General features: G+C 37.8%; 1 protein-coding gene across 1 annotated transcript in view; it reads left to right on the top strand.

Annotated features, from left to right (window-relative positions):
• Window positions 1-14,995, top strand: part of LOC113062294 (exostosin-1b-like) — a 74,538-nt gene that overhangs the window by 38,380 nt on the left and 21,163 nt on the right. The gene's annotated exons all lie outside the window — the stretch shown is intronic.

Below are 14,995 nucleotides of genomic sequence, written 5' to 3'. Positions count from 1 at the left end.
ATACTGGGTTTCGGTACCCATCCCTACTCATGTGGTAGGCCTTTAATAAACTGGGCTTAAATCATTATAACTAAATCCTGACCATATCATCAGGACATCAACAATGTATGATATATGGTATGATACATTGATGATGTCCTGATGATTTGGTCTGGTTCAGAATTGCACAGGTTTCACCAGTCTATCAATGGCACGAATAGAAATTTTAAATTGAGCCTGGAATATTAATTCATTAATTAACACTAATTTAAAAATACCTGTTTGAGAAATTAACATGTGTCCTGAAGAAGGCTGTTTTGCCTAAATGCGTAGATCTACTTTTAACAAGTTGTAAAGATTTAAGCCCAGTTTATCATAGGCCTACCACATGAGTGCCTTGGAAGTATTTCGTCCATATAATGTACATTACATTACATTATATTGTTGTGATGCATGAATTCACTTTTCATGATTGTAATATTTTACATAAAAATTTATTTATTCTGAATTTTTTTAGTAGGGATGCACCGATGCATCGGCTGAACATCGGTAACGGCCGATATTTGCCTCGTTAACTGCCATCGGCCATCGGGAAATAAAAATGACATCCGCCGATGTCTGATGATTATGTGTGTCATGAATGCTGTGCTCAGGAGAAACTTTTTTCCCTCTTTTTATTTGGGCGGGGGGAGATACTGAGTCCGAGACGGGAGCGGCAATCGACAAAACCAGATTGCATGCTGTCGTGAGAGATAATGCTAGGAATATGACGAAAGCTATGATGGACAGTGGTCTGGCTAGTTTTGGCTGCATGGCGCACACACGGTAACTGGCAATTCATGACGGTGTTTTTAGCCAGCGCAGCCTCACGGATGTTGTCGCTATTTGCCGAAAAATTGTCGGCCACTCTAAACACTCACCCCCTCGCATATTCATGTCTCCAGGCTGTGCAGATCCTTTTTAGAATGAAACCAAACAGGCTACAGCAAGATGTTTCCACTCGCTGAAAAAGTACATTTTATATGATGGAGAGCTTGCTGGAACAAAATCGCGCAATTTCTACATATGCCGCAGACTACGACCTCCCGGCCACTCTCAGTGCGCACCAATGGCAATTAATTGAAAACTTATTTAACACTCCTCTCCCCGTTTGAACAATTGACAAGAGAAGTTAGCTCACTAGAACCATCAGCTGCAGATGTCATCCCCTCTGTGACAGCCCTGAGACTTCTTCTGAGTAAGCAGGCTGACACAGACCACGGCGTTAAAACAACAAAGAACTCATTATTAGAGGCTGTAAATAGACGCTTCGATCAAATCCAGTACAATCCCATGTTCTGCATTGCCACCTATTTGGTTACTTTGATGAGGATGTTAAACAACGCGCTCGAGAAATACTTGAGGCACACCTGTTGCCTGCTGCCGGTGCAGAGGATTGGATGCGCGATGGAGAGCGCGCACATCACACAGAGCGCAAGAGGCAACAATCCGACAGAGCACGTCCATGAAAAATAATCTCATCGAGTAAGTTTTTATTTATCAGGCTAAAACCACTCAAATAATTTTGTTGGGCAATGTACTGAAACAATCTTTTCATTAATTAGTTAGCAGTCAAATGTTTTTGAATGTTATTTTTCAGAAAAGTAAAAAACTTGTCATAAATAAGGTTATAACCAATGTCAACCAGAAAGTGACATTAAAAGGTTGTTTTTGTTTCATAAATTGGTCTGATTGAATTTGTGCTCATTCTAGGATAGTGTGATCAAGAGCTGAAAGACTTGTATGTTTCCGTGGCACAAAAGAAGAAATAAATAACAAAAAGAAAAAACATCGGCATCGGCAATCGGCCAAGATGTTATGTTAAACATCGGTATCGGTATCGGCCCAGAATTTCCCAATCGGTGCATCCCTAGATTTTAGCATAATTTCTTCTTAATTTATGCAAAATAGTATATATTTTTTTCATTTCATTTATTTTTAACTTCTGTTTTTATTGAAAATAATTATCTACTTATAAAATTTTAATATGGGTGCATCTCTGCTAGCAATTTATATTGCATTCAGAAACCTCTTTGACGCACTTATCAGTCATTGAGATTTTAAATGTAAAATTAGTTTTTGGGGAAACTTAACTTTATATGATTGCTTGAGAATTAATGGTCCAGGTTTTAGTGTCTTATCTCTCTCTCTGCAAACATGGAGGCATGATTTGATGCTTGTATATAAATGTAAAAAAAAATATATATATATATATATATATATATATCGTATTTTCCGGACTATAAGTCGCACTTTTATCTCATAGTTTGGCTGGTTCTGCGACTTAAAGTCAGGTGCGACTTATTTATGAACAAAGAGAAAACATTACCGTCTACAGCCACGAGAAGGCGCTCTACACTGCTCAGTTCTCTTGTAGCCTCTCCCTGAAAACATAGAGCACCCTCTCGCCGCTGTAGATGGTATAGTTTTCTATTGGTTCTTGGTTCTAAATAAATGCGACTTATAGTCCAGTGCGAATTAAGTTTTTTTTTTTTTTTTTTTTTTTTGTCATGACGTATTTTTGGACTGGTGCGACTTATAGTCCGAAAAATAAGGTATATATATGCTTTAAATATATACAACATTTTAACATGTTTACAGAATTTGATATTTGAATTTGAAATCACTGATACTGGTGTATCAATAAGTCTTTAATTTCATCTGCCCATTATCATGACCACCAACCCCCATCAAGTCTTCAGTCTCCGTGGTAGGACTTAGTTGAAGGATTTCCCTCAAACCAGTCACATTTAAAGAAAGGCCTGTCTTTTGAACTAGGCCTTCTTCCAAAGAAAGTGACTTCAAGACCAAGAGCTGTCAGGTTGATTAAATATCACTACTTCGCATTCCCTGACCTCTAAAGCATCCACGCTCCACAGAGACACAGTCCGGCTCTGTTAGATCCGCTGACATTTTATCTGCTTTGGTTGGAACTCTGTCTTTGCCCAATCACAGCGGTGTTTTTTGTTTCTTCTCCAATCAACAAGTGTGGTTCCATCATTACAGGCCACCGAGCAGGATAAAGCTATCGTGCACCCTGTTCCTCTGGCAGTGTGACATTTAGAAAGTCTGTTTGTGTTTATCTGTCACAATCTGGCCATTTCCTCTGTCTGTCAGCTAAGGTTGGACAAATCTTCTTCTGCTGACAAATGCTGTGGCATTTCTGAGAAGTTAAAGATTATCATGACCTGAATGTTTTAGATTTATATCTGAGCTCTAATGTCATTCTAAAGAGCATTGCTAATTGCCTCTGCCTGGTTTCATTCTTGGCTGCTTTGAAGTTTCACTCATATTCTTAAAGGCATAAAGCATCCGCTTTATTTCAACACAGTGACTTGAAGGTTGTTTACGGTTTAGTTCACTAATTAGCATTTTAACTTTCCCCGTTATCATTTTTCCTCTCGCACATTAGTTCTAATTTTCGCAAGCTGTAGTTTTAAATGAATGATGTGTGGTCTAAAACTCAGCTTGCATACATCGGATGAAAAACTGCATATACTGCATCGGTTATGCATTTATATGCATATGCATTAGGCATTAATAATATATTATATATATATATATATATATATATATATATATATATATATATATATATATATATATATATATATATATAGGTCATGTGCCAAAAAAGTATGTATATTGAAAAATGAAACAAATCAGTATTTCCCATAACACTTGTATGGATGCATATACCTAATGAATGCATACTTAATAGTGTGCATGGTTCCAAGATGGCATCCCATAGTACGGAAAACATTAGTATTTGATCTGTATCACAGTTGATTGACTTGTAAATGCAGAACCAGCCCTTCTGTCTAAAATACTGATGCATGAAACACATTTGTTGGATCAGTCATACCATAAAATGAATCACTTCCTTTGAGAACCTATTCATCATTCCTTTGTACGCCTTAGGATCTAATGTCTGCCAGTGACATAGTCATTGTTTTGAATGAAAATGTATTGTCTAAACTTAAGAGGAATGACTCAAGTTGAATAAGTGTCTGGAAAATGTCTTATGTCTGACTGTAGTAATTGTTAGTGAACCACAGCGTTTTGGAAAGGCTACAAAAACTAACCTTGACTGTTCAAATGGCAAAATATATTTAAGACTTATTTACCTTTTTTTAGTTAAGGGCTAGTCTGTATTGTCTTTCATGCTAATCGACTTGCGATATGTTAATATCAATTTACAGTAATTATGTGACTCAGCTGTGATCACTATTTTGTAATTACAACAGGGGGGGTCATTTAATGGGAGTGCATTTTAAGCCAAAGCTAAGCTGTATTTTGCATTTAGCTATCACAGGTAATTACAGCTCTTAATATAGCTTTTTACACTATATTTAATCACATAAGGCAAGGGTTCAGAAAATCCCTTTGAAGTGGTCAGGGTTGGATCAGTAGGATAACCCTGGTTTCGCTTCTTGAAGATTCTTCCCTGCTTGCTAAATGACTGCACCGTGACACCTGAGGTGTCAACGAGAACGGTGTGGGTGACGAATGTGAGCTCAGCCGCACTCTTTCATGTCATAGCATCAGAGAGACAGTGCTTTATTGTTGTGTGGATGGAGTTATCGCATGAGAACTTTCTTAAGAATGACCGTTTTAGATATGGGCTTGGACACATGAGACATTGAACTACAAATTCAATAAAAAAAATAAGCTGTACAATGCAAGCCGAATAAAGCGGTGAATAATACACTGACATGTGCCGAAGTTGGCCTCTAGTTCAGTGGCTCTTTGCTCTATTTTTCAACCACTTAAGTGCGTATATCAGCATAGCAGCCCTTAGGGATGTTCACAGTGACGAAGCGAACTAAAGCCATTCATTTTCAGTGTGAGTTGGCGATTTGAAGCAGCAGTAACTGTATGACTGTCTCTCTTCTGAGAAACCCAAAAGACGACGCTTCGAAGAATAACTGACTGTTGTTTTTGTCCATACAATGAAAGTCAATAGGATCTGACATTGGACCTCACTGACTTTCATGGTACAGACTGTTTAAAAACAGTTTAAAAGAAAGTCCAAAGAAGAAAGTCATACAGGTTTAAATGGGTGAGTAAATGACATATCTATGCCTTTTAAACATTACAATATGGATAAATATGACTTTTTGTGCATTCAGCAGTGTTACGTGGTAAAATTTCCAATTGCTAGTTTAGCTTATGTGTCCATGTGGACAGTTTAAAGCAAGATTCCTCAAATCGTATCACTGCAGAGTTTAGCTCCAACCCTGATCAAACTCAACTACCTTCTAATGATCCTAAAGACATTGATTGGCATGCTCAGGTGTGAAGAAAATGATCTGGAGAAGAGTTCAGAAATGAATCAAGAAAAGAATTCAGAAATGGATCAAGAAAAGAGTTTATGTTAGCCATGTGACCGTAGACTGTTCCTTTCCAAATGGTATGTTTTGCCCATTATGAAATGTTCAGTTTCATAAGCTGTCTTCCTAAGAATAAACCTCTGACCTTTCCAACATTCCCCAGATGCAGTGGAACATTAAATCGGATGACTTTATTGCATTGTTTCTCCACTACCAAATGAACTGCTGCTTTTCTTGACCTCAGGCAAAAAGAAAAGCAACAAAAATCGTTGAAAATGGCAAAGTGCATACCAAAACCAGTCTATACAGCTTTTGTCCGTTGCGGCAGGAAAGCCTTTTATGTGTGAAAGGGGGTTCTCGGCAGCAGGATAGAGCAGTCACTTTGCTTTAGATTTGCACTTGCCTCCTATTATCAAACATTGGGATTCAGACAGCTTTCAGAAGTATCTCATCACCTGCCTTGGCACTTAAAGGTGTGGGAGTGGAGCTCTTTGAAGCCTCGGCCCAGATGTGCCATTTGGTGTGGCGTAAAGCCGCACAGCTATTTGAAGTCTTCTGTTTGTATGCCAGCCATTTCCTAAATCCCACTCTCATAGTTGAAAACAAAGCTCTAAAAAGGAGGCACAAGCCATCCATATGAAGGATGGATGTTTGTTATACTGGGGGAAGGCAGAGTTGAGGGAATCTCGTGTTCTAATTAAATACGTTTAACCCAAGGTCATATAGTGCTGAGAGAGGGGGGATCGTAGGCTTGTCTTAAATGTTTTATTGAGTTTCTTTGAACTGTTTGAGCTTGGGGGCGAAGCATAAGCTTTCCTGTCAGAGCAGAGACGATGCACGTGTTGGCTTTTAAATAGCTGCTGTGGAATAAGAGAGCTTTGATTTGCTTTTCAAATAATGTGTTACATTCCCCTTGCATATGGTCTACCATCGTTGAGTTGTTAAGTTTTTATTCCAGTTCATGTGCAATATGTTGGGTTTTACTGGCTTCTAGGTGTTTGGCATCTTGCTGTCATGTTGACTGACACGTTCTCATGGGTTTAAATTAAAGGCCGTTTTACATCAAGTGTGACATTACAAATCCAAAATTCACATCAAAGTATTAAATGTTGCTTCATTTCAGAGTTACGTTTTGCCGTTTGATCTCCTGGGCTGTGTGTAACATCTTGTTGCAGGAAATTTCATGCTAATATGTGAATAGGCCTGTAAGATGCCACTCCCATTTAATTGATAGGTTTAGTTCATGTTGATTTTCTTTTTACTGTTGCTAATAACTCACCATGCAAAGAGGATGATTCATTTCCTGTCATCTAATTATTCTGGCCTTGCCATAGCTGCAAAAATAAAAGTGCCATTTCATCTTGATATTTCAGTTTTATGGTAACAGTATGGTAACAGTTTTTTATTTATTTTTTATTATTTATTTATTTTTGTCATATGGGTTGGGTGGTGCATATAATAATATTATTAAATATTATTATAGTTTATAAATACATTTACATAAAAGGGACATCATTATTTTCAAGTTTACTACTAATAAAGTCTTGCATCCGTATAGAAAGCAGTATTATGTTGAATGAGCCAAATTTGACCTACATGACAACAAAAACCAAAAAATCCCATTTGAGGTTGGCTCTGTTTGATAGCAAAACAACCTCAGAATGGTGCCGATGTCATGACATTTGATCGTTTTATTTCATCTCGAGACTGTGACCACAGATGTAGAATGGCATTGGTAACCACTGACATGCTTCAAAGGAGGATGACACTTACACTGTCACTGCAAGGAACTGTATGCAAACTCAGCTTGTATTTGCGTCAACTCAAACGGAAATCTCGGTTATACACAGGTGTGTTTTTGTTTATAGAAGTGAAGTTGGGGTTTTTTTTGTGCCGTTTCAGCTGCGTGTGGTTTTGTGGCATAATTGACATCGAGAGCTCTGAGGGCCTCTTTACCTCTCTCTGTGTTGTAACTCTTACCTTAAGTAGTGCAGTGTTTCAGATGAAGGAGTACCAATTCTTTGAGCTTGATGTCATGGCTCTTATGCTAAAGAATCAGTCAGTTTGAGGTGATATGGTCTTCTTTGCACGTAAACAAATGGAGAAAAACGGAAAAACACAGAGTTATATTATCGCTCTCAAAAATGGAGTGTGCATGTCATCAGCCTGTAGTAGAATGAAGACATCAATGGAAGCATTTGACTGCATTCTTTGCTATAAAACTCATCAGTTTACAGTTTGTTTTTTATTCATTTGTTTTATTTCTTTCTACTCATGTAAGTAACTTTAGCACAGTCTTTCCTCCATCTCATCTTGTATCTACTAGTTATTCAGATGCAATACTCTAATATCTCTATACATTTATGTAATTACTCCACTTTTGGCATCCATTTATTGTGCATGTGCTTTGTTTTCCATATCAGAAAGAAATATTATACCCACACACTCGCACCAGATCTGGTTGCTAGGTGACCAGTCACCAGTGAAGTCTTCAGCCTTTCTTTTTTTTTATTTTTTATTCCCCCATCTCACTTTCTTCATTTTTATATTCACTTCTCTAATTACATCTTTTCAGGAGTGGGGAAAGTGTTATTAGTCAGTTTCTCATTCATTTCTTTTAAGACGGCACTTCTCTCAGTCTCAGACTGTTTATTCTGAACAGACTCTAATGAGCGCTTCATTGGGCTTGCTGGGTTTTGCCGTAATTGTGATCTAAAACTGCAAACCATTCTTCACCGAAGAAGGTTTAATGGCACATGATAGCAGCACTTCAAGCTTGAAGAGAGTCTTGATCGAAAAGTTCAGTCCTGCCGCTTGTCACCACATAGACCTGAGGATGCAAGTGCTCCATGTTACTCTGCTCTACTTCCTGTCCAGGTTGAAAGAGAGCAGCACCAGCCTCTCACTGTCCCTTTTCCCTCATTCTTCCTTGTGTCTTCAATCCATCTTTTCTTTGCGGCGTCCCTCTTGTCATCTTTCTCCCCAGGGTTTCTCTCTGCCAGTGTCTATCTGAGCAACCTGACACCAGCTGTAGCCTCCCCCTGAAAGAAGCCGCTGCATTGTTAGAACTTTGTTAGGGATGGTGCTTTCTGTCTACAATGTCCTAAAACCACATTCTGACCTCTGGTGACCGAGTCGGCAGCCCCCTCGTCTTTGTCATTTCCCCCTCCAGCTTTGTGATAAGACCCAGTTAGAAGAGACACAACTGTATCATATAACACTGTCCTGCAAAGGAATTTATTTTTAAAATGTCATTTTATAAAATTGGTTCATGCTTTAGCCCCAAAAGAAAACTCAATGCTCTGTCTCTCTCTCTGTCTCTCTGTCTCTCTGTCTGTCTCTCTGTCTCTCTGTCTGTCTGTCTGTCTCTCTGTCTCTCTGTCTCTTTGTCTGTCTGTCTGTCTCTCTGTCTGTCCCTTTCTTTGTCTGTCTCGCTTTCTCTCTCTCTGTCTCTCTGTCTCTCTCTCTGTCTGTCTGTCTGTCTCTATCTCTCAATCTATCTCTCTGATATCCCCAGTTGTCATTAATGTAATGCAAAAAGAGATGCATAATACATAAAATTTTCCAAATCTGTTTGACTATATGATATATGGTCTTTTATATTTTAATTCAACAATTTAATTTAAATAATTGCTTTGAATGACTGTTCTTAATTGCCATTAAAAGAATCTCACAATGCAATATTTTTATTTTTATTTTGAATCCAAGTGTTTTGTTTCCATTTTATTTTGTGCTTTAATATTACCTGGATATGCTTTTGTTTTCTAAACAAATCATAAAAATCTAGCAAATAATGTTTCCAGTGTCATAGCCAGGGTGTGGTATGCAGTTTGGAGTCTTTGGATTTGAAGAATAAACACTACTTTGGCTCTTTAGAGACAATCTCTACAAGCAATTGAGCGACCCCATCTGCAGCTTTGAAGGCATGCCCTCCCTCTTTCCCTTGCTCTCCTTCTCTGTCTTGGAGTCACATATGGTGAGAGGAGATATTGCTGGTTTAGCCCTGAAATAGAATAAATGTAAATGTGTTTGCAAATAAATGAACTAATTATGACTTGTTGTTCACCTTTAGGGGGAAAGGCTACAGTAGATGGTCTGTTAGTAAAATGAACTCCTATTGCTGTGAAAAAAAAAACAGAAGTCAGAAAGAGTGTATTGTTTGACTAGTTCAGAACCTCAGATAATAGGTAGTGAGATCATTTTACTTATCTTTCAGGCTTGTTCCAATTGGCGTTTGGATAAATATAATTTATTATTTTATATGGCTGAAAGGATCAAATCTCAAATCTGAGTTGGTTTTGTAAATTGTCTGAATCTATAAAAGTTAGAAATACTTATTTTTAACCTCCAGCATAAAAGGCTCCTTCGGATTTCTAAAGTTTGTCGATATAAACCCTTTACAAGTTCTGATAGGGTGCTGTTTTTTTCCCCCAATTTTGGGAATACACAGTTTCAGACCAGTACAAAGGGCTGTCACAGTACAATTTCAGCCCACTTAGCTGTTTAGCACTCTGACATATTGGGAATATTTTAACCACTGCAGTCTGTGATCTATGAAAGAAGCGACTCTTCTCATGCAGGACTAGAGCGAGACCGCAGAGCAGGCTTGTGCTGACATGTCCCGAATCAGACTCGTGCACAGTCACATCATCGCAGTCCTGCCAACCATCTGGATATAAACTGGTGCTTTGAGACACATCTGGTCATCATCATGCCATGGTCTGAATTGCTCTTCCAACAATTCAGACCCCACAGCGCTGAAATATTCCCTTTGTGGTGACAGGACAGCCAGTATTTCACAAAGCGTGTCCCTGTATGCTGACAGCCTGGCCAATCAAAGCCACGTTTCTGTCCTTGTGCCCCGACCTGATAACTGGTCTGTATGGAGAGTGTCCCTGTATGCTGACAGGCCAATCAAACAGGATGAAATGTGTCTGTGTGTGACTTTGTTTTATGTGATTTTTCCTTTCGCTTCATGTCTAAAGCATCATCAACCAATTTCAGTCACCTGATGTTGTTGTTTTTTTCACACTAATGTATTTTTTGTTTCATTTTCAACTGGTCTCCCCCTCTACTAACCAACACAAGTCTGTATTGGTTAGTAGAGGGGGAGACCAGTTGAAAAGATTTTTATGATAAACTTGTAGGATAGGTGGATATAGAGTATATACGAGGATATAGTGTAGTAACTAACGTTTCACTTACTTTTGCCCATAATTGGCCCCTGATTTGATTCCTTATTTGTAGCTGGGGCAAATGGCCATTATAAAATTAGATTATATGACAGGGGTATTTGCTGGAATGCCTCTAGGTTATCTAATGTTTTGGATGCTAATTGAAACTAGCAAAAGCCCTCTAATGCGCACTAATTGCTCTAATGAATTAGTTACAGTGAGACTTCTGGAGAGAAGACAGTGCGGACACATCATAAGGCAGCACACATGTTCACATACTCATCCCCGCAGGGAGCTGTAAGCATCTCTGTGTGGCCTGCTAGTAACTGGCATGCAAGAATGTTCATTCATGTGACATTGGTTTTGCTTTGTTTCACAGAACTAAACGTTGCCTGGGTTGTGTATGTATATGTGGGATGGAGCTATCAAAATAGGGGCGAGACCCTTTTGGGGTAGAGGAGTGTTTGTTTTGGTGATTTCAAATGCCAACATTGGCTGCCAGAAATCGCTTACCCCACCTTTAAGTGACCGAAAAGGCTTTTACTTAAAGGTGGGGTAAGCGATTTCTGGCAGCCAATGTTGACATTTAAAACGTCTATGAAACAAAGCAAAACCAGTGTTAAAACGTGTCTACACCGAACATGAGTGGCGCAGTGTGATAAAATACTATGAAATGCATTATAATCAGGGATGCCATCTACACCATAGATATATATACATACATATTTATGGTCTACACTGGATGTGGCGTGGCACGGCACGACTTTGCTTTGTCGAGTCCAGTGTACTAGACGGACTTCAGCTGTTGCTTGCATATCAAGAAGAAAGCAACCTTGGCGTCTGATCGCAGGCCTTCCGATCCTTGAGTTCCCTCCAGCGCTGGAAAGCTGATCTGATATTTACACTGGTCCTCCTTCTTCTTGCCTTAAGCCTTATTTTGTTCCACAGTCGTTTCCTCTTCTGTTTTTATACGCCATTGCTATCTTTATGTCACTTAGCTTAAATCTCCTTGCTGTGCACTAAACGCTCTCTCCTACACATCATGAGTAGACACGGCCTTTACTGCTGATTGGCTACAAGTTTTTGCTAGTTGACCCAAAAATTTTTTTAAAAACATTTTTGAAAAAAACGCTTGCCCCACCTTAAATTGAAGTTTTGTGACAATTAATAGAATTACTGTAACTAATTGTTGACGTTTGTTTTCCCATTAAACTGTACTTAAATATTTTTTTCTTTTGTGTTTTTATGCATTTGTATAGTGAGAGATAAGATTCAAACAGAAGTTTCTGTACAAATCTATAACCACTTTTTGTTTGCTTGAGATTACAGTTTTGCTTTAAATAGCAAAAATACTAATAAATGTTTAATTAATTTTGTGCATTGGTTCTTTTGAACGTTAATTTTCAGTAAGTAAATTTAGCACACCCAAATGAGGGACTTACTCAATGTAAGTCGCTTTGGATAAAAGCATCTGCTAAATGCATAAATTAAAAATATTCTGAAGAGGATTCCAGTAAGCCGTATGGATTTCTTTCTAAAGGGAAAAAACGCTTACTGATTCAAAAGGAAGTTTAGATCAAAGTTTGATTCCTCTTTCGGAATTCGTTCTTTAGATCTGTTCTTTTTTTTTTTTCAGTGAATTGGTTGAAACACCATATATACCTATTTGTTTGCTTGATTACTCACACATCTTCTCTTCTATATCTTACAACCTTATTATTGCCCAAAATATGCCATATTTACATGACATAACGCCTAATTGTTATCTCTAACTATTGTAAATGTATCTACCACCACTGATTCTACTACTGAGACTACCTAATATTTTATGAATTTCCAATTTTTATGCTAATATGGTCATATCACATTCGTTTATCTATTTTACACTTTAGTTGGTATTTGTGGGTTTTTCCTCATGAGATTGATGTCTGGGAAGTGGGAGCGCTGTGCCTTAGGCTGATTGTTCTGCGTCAGAAACAACAACCATTTTGGCTTCTTTCCCAGGGAAGCTTTCAATCAGATGTGCAAGACGGGGGGTAGTTTGAGAAAGAAAGTTTTAGAAAGTGGTGGAAAGTAAAATAAATGAAACGGAGGTGATTTTTAAAACATTAGCTCATTGTGCAAGGGCCCCCCCATCAGCCATGTGCAGAACGCATGTAATTAACACACTCCAAATGGAAGCATTTAGCCAAAGTTGCTATGGAGACGGAGCATTAAACTGCACTTAGTGTTGTGTTTGGGCAGGGTAGTATAATTGTACCCTACCTGTAAAATAAAAACAATCACAGAGGGTGATCCTCATTTTTAGACCCTGATATTGATTCACTCTCCAGCGGTTTTTTCAAAACACTTTAACACTGTTCTTTTCTCTACTGCATTTCATCTAACATAAATACTCACTGCCACAAATTCACCACACAGAAACACTTGTTTGTGCCTGAGCACCATTAAAGACCCGAACAATTCTCACTTGTGTATAAACACTCACTATTAAACCCTCTCATCTCTGTTGTGCTTTTTTAAGTAGTCTGAGCTTCCCAAGGTCAAAAGATGCTGCTTTGAAATAACATTTAAATAACAATACACACAATGCATACAAAAAAAGAACTGTGGTGGAGCCATTGTGCAATTGAGATGTCCGATGGGAATTCCATTATAGTTTGGTCTTTACTGTGGTACTGAATGATTGCAATGACTTACAAATGTGTGTGTGTAATATATATATATATATATATATATATATATATATATATATATATATATATATATATATATATATATATATATAATTTATTTGTAACCATTTCCAAAACATAGGTCAGTAACAATTTTTGTAAAGAAATTGTTTTATTCAGCAAGGATGCATTAATTTAATCTAACGTGACAGTAAAGATTTCAAAATTTATATTTCAAATAGATGCTGTTCTTTTTAACTTTCTATTAATCAAATAATCCTGAATTGAATTAAAATATTTCAGTGTAAAATCCCCAAAAAAGTATAATAATAATAATAATAATAAATAATTTATATATATATATATATATATATATATATATATATATATATATATATATATATATATATATATTAGATCAAATAAATGTAGTCTTGAGCATAAGAGACGTCTTCTGATATTGTATATATTTTTAGTGTATGTATTATATTTTTATTTACATGTTATGCATAAGAAATAGTGAATGTGTACAGATAGATATACTTTTATATAACATGCATAAAACATACTTGTCTTTGTTACATTGTTTATTATATTCATAATTTCATATTTTAATATTTTTAGAATGTTTTTTTTTTTATAAGCAAATGTATGTACAGTATGAATGCATATATACCTATATATACATATATACACTTTGCTGTTGAGGCATTTGACTTTGTATGCTGATTTACTGAAGAAAAAAAAATTAAAGTGTTGTTACTTTGGGCAAGAAAGCCTGGTGACCAGTGTGTTGAGATTTGTATGGAAACACATCATTTCTGTCCTGTGCTCACACAGTGAGGCATAGAGTGAGCCCCAGTGTTTGCCGACTGTCTGATATTGCTCCTCAGGTAGCTAATCTACTTGAAATGGCACCACAGAGACCAACGCTCGCCCTCCAGCCTTATTCATATTCTGTCACATTAACACGGGATCAGTCTGATATCCAGACAGCTGGGACGCGTGCGTGTGTGCTCACACACATGCCTTGTTTGTTCACTTTGCGACAGAATGGCCTCTGTGCCTCGGTTTCATTCTGTAGGGCTGTGTGTGTGTGTGTAACCTGCCATTTCAGGCAGTGTTCAAAGTCAGCATCCACCAATGAGCTGAGAAGGCAAAAGGCACAGCTGTTCTGGAGTCAGCAAGATCATCACAAGGCAGAAAATGGAAGCATGTGGAAGTCAGCGTCGCACAACCTTCACCTTAGATGCTCACCAGTAAATGATGAATGATTTTCTGCCTGATAAATAACTGCCTGCTCCTTTAACCTCGAGACCTCTCTGAAGATGTATGTTTTACATGCGCGCATGAGAGGACGGGCTGCCATCTGTGTCAGTGTGCTTGCCCTGAGCTCAGACACAGGGGCAGAGTGAAGACAGTCTCGTTGATATGGGAAAAACATGGCTGTGTCTTCTCAAGCGTTTGAACGTGTGCACACTGTTTGTTTCTGCACACACACACACACACACACACACAAACGCGCACACACATATAAATTAGTGTTGGGCAACAATAATAATTTTTTAAATCGCAATTAATTGCATTATGCACAAAACTAATAATGCATTCAAAAGTAGTGTATTGTGCACTTTTGTTTTTCAGTCCAACTGCTACACTTGATGGGTGGGTAGAGACTCGTGTCACAAAGCCTGGTTCGTTTGACTAGTGTGATCATTTTGTTTAGCAGTCCCTGGCTTGGTTGGAAGAGGTGGGCCAGAGCACGGTTCAGTTATATATAGATCAGTGAGTGTGA

The sequence above is a fragment of the Carassius auratus genome, chromosome 44 (assembly GCF_003368295.1).
Source record: "Carassius auratus strain Wakin chromosome 44, ASM336829v1, whole genome shotgun sequence".
In the NCBI taxonomy this organism is placed as follows: domain Eukaryota; kingdom Metazoa; phylum Chordata; class Actinopteri; order Cypriniformes; family Cyprinidae; genus Carassius; species Carassius auratus.
The sequence above is the reverse complement of the archived record's forward strand: the minus strand, read 5'-3'. Positions and strand labels throughout refer to the sequence as shown.